This window comes from Camelus bactrianus, unplaced genomic scaffold (assembly GCF_048773025.1).
Source record: "Camelus bactrianus isolate YW-2024 breed Bactrian camel unplaced genomic scaffold, ASM4877302v1 HiC_scaffold_15, whole genome shotgun sequence".
NCBI lineage: Eukaryota > Metazoa > Chordata > Mammalia > Artiodactyla > Camelidae > Camelus > Camelus bactrianus.
This window is the reverse complement of record NW_027413928.1, coordinates 7,501-10,000: the sequence shown is the minus strand read 5'-3', so window position 1 is coordinate 10,000 and position 2,500 is coordinate 7,501. Positions and strand designations below refer to the sequence as shown.

Sequence of the window (2,500 nt, the reverse complement as noted above, 5' to 3'; positions counted from 1 at the left end):
TCCTGGTTAGTTTCTTTTCCTCCGCTGACTAATATGCTTAAATTCAGCGGGTCGCCACGTCTGATCTGAGGTCGCGGCTCGGAGGGGACGGAGAAGGTGCCCGCGAAGCGGGAGAGGGCGGGACGGAGGGAGAGGGGCCGCGCGCCAGCGAGGCGCCGAACCGCGGTCGACCGCCCGGTCCCCCTCCCCCTCAACCGACCCACCCACCCACGCCCGAACACGGGGTTCGGGCGGGAGGGCGGAAGGAAGGGCGGAAGGAAGAAGGGAGGCGGACGGGACGGGGACGGGAGCACGAGCCGGCGACGTGGCACGGGACGGGCGGGCGGCGAGAGGGGAAGCCGCGCGCGCGCGCGCGACGCCGGGCCCAGGCCGGAGGCGTCGTCGTGCCGGGGAGGAGGGTAGAGGGGGGCGGCGGCGGCAGCCGCCGGTCGGTCGGTCGTGAGGCGGGCGGGTCCGAAGAAGCCCGGCGGCCGCCCCGCGGCGACCGTCAGGGCCCCTTGCCCCACCACGCGACGCCAACCGCACCGGCGCGAGCCGCTCCGCTCCGCTCCCACCCGTCCTCCGCACGGCCACGAGACGCCCACGACGGGCGACGGACGCGCGGCGGCGGCGCCCCCGAAGAACGCCGCCCCGGGGGCCCAGGGGCACGAAGCGCGGCCGCGGACGCAGCCCGGGGGAAAGCGCGCAGCGGCGGGCGACGCCGCGGCGTCCCGCGGGTCGCCGCCGGGGCACGCATCCCCGGGGCGCGGCCGCGCGCGCGCCTCGGCCACGGCGAGGAGCCGCCCGTCCCGACGGGGCGAGGCGGGGGCCGCGGTGGCGCGACGGGAGGGTGGGGGCGGCGCGGCGCGGAGGCCCTAACCGCCCCCACCCACCCCGGCACCACCGCGACGCACCCGGGCACGCGCCCCGGAGAACGCTTGCGGCGCGAGGAGGGGCTCCCGGTGGGAACGCGGCGGCCGCGGCCGCGGCCACGCGCGAGCTCCCCCCTCCCCGTTTTCTCCCTTCCCTTTCGCGGGCGGCACCTCCCGGGCCTCGACGCCGCCTGCCGCCTTCCGCCTGCCGCCGCCCGCCCCCGCACCCTCCCGGGCGCGGGGGCGGGACCGGCCGGAGGAGGGACAGACGGCGCGACGGCAGAGGCGCCGTGTCTGCACTTAGGGGGACGGAGGGCACCGCGGCCCTGCGAGGAAACCCCCAGCCGCGCGACCCCGCGGGCACACACCCGGGGGGGCGCGATTGATCGTCAAGCGACGCTCAGACAGGCGTAGCCCCGGGAGGAACCCGGGGCCGCAAGTGCGTTCGAAGTGTCGATGATCAATGTGTCCTGCAATTCACATTAATTCTCGCAGCTAGCTGCGTTCTTCATCGACGCACGAGCCGAGTGATCCACCGCTAAGAGTCGTACGAGAAGTTTCTTCTGCCTTCGGTTCTGTGGCACGGCACGTCTCCCGCCCCCACCCACCCCGGGAGGGTGAGAGGGGGGGGTCGCCTCGGGCCGGCCGAGTCAGAGAGAAATCAGACCGGAGGGGTCGGGAAGGTTTCACAACGGGGCGCAGCCGGCACCGACACCGCGCGTGCCGGCTCGGACACCCCACAGGCGCCCGGGGGTTCCCGCCTCCCGCGGGGACGCGCCACCACGCGGCCACCGGCCGTCCGACGGGCCCGCCGGGTGAGGCCCCACCCGACGGACACGGCGGCGGCGGCGGCGGTCAGCGACGCGGCGCGGCGCGGCGCCCCGGCCCGGTGGAGGCGGAGTCCGTGGGACGAGGGACGGACCTCCCACGTCCCCACGGGCCCGACCGCCCCGACCCCAAGGCGGACGGGCGACTCCCCCGAGGGTCTTTAAACCTCCGCGCCGGGACGCGCTAGGTACCTGGAGAGGGCGAGGCGGGCGAGGCGGGGACGGCACGGACCCCCCCCACCAGCCCCAACCGCCGGCCACCGCGCCCCGACGCCGACCACCACACCCCAGCCACGGCCGGGGGTCCTCGCCGCCGCGGGCCCTCGACACGGGGCCACACCGGGCACCGGCCGGCCACCGCCCACGCCACCGAGTCCCACACGCCAACGCGTGCCGACGGCATCCTAAGCCCACTCCCCACGAGGCCGGGCGGAGAGGGCCCTCCCCCCGCGTCCCGACGACAGACCACCCTCCTTCCCACCTCCACACCCCCAACCCCCCAAGGCCCGGCAGGACCCCCAACCCGCACCCGCGTTCCCGGGGTCCCCCTTCTCGCCACGGGGGACGAGGGGGGGCCCACGACGGGACGCGGGCCACAAGCGGGCAGGGCGCCTCGGGCGCGTGGGGCGGGAACCGGGAGGCGAGGGGAGAGAGCCGGCCGGACGGGGAGAAGAGGCCCGAAGCTCGCTCGCTCGGGTGGGGGGAAAAGGCGAGAGGAGAGGCACGTGGCAAGGCGGGGCGGCGGGATCGGAGGAGCAAGAGGGCCCGACGACCGGCCCGGGGGAACCGGGTCCAGGGCGAGCAGCGGGAGGCGGCCACGGC

General features: G+C 77.0%; 1 non-coding gene and 1 pseudogene across 1 annotated transcript; both read right to left on the bottom strand.

Annotated features, from left to right (window-relative positions):
- Positions 1 to 74, bottom strand: part of LOC141576692 (28S ribosomal RNA) — a 5,073-nt pseudogene extending 4,999 nt beyond the window's left edge.
- A 1,171-nt stretch (positions 75 to 1,245) lies between these two features.
- On the bottom strand, positions 1,246 to 1,398 carry LOC141576684 (5.8S ribosomal RNA). Its single transcript, XR_012505104.1, has one exon. It is a non-coding gene; the product is annotated as a 5.8S ribosomal RNA (ribosomal RNA).
- Positions 1,399 to 2,500: the final 1,102 nt, after the last annotated feature.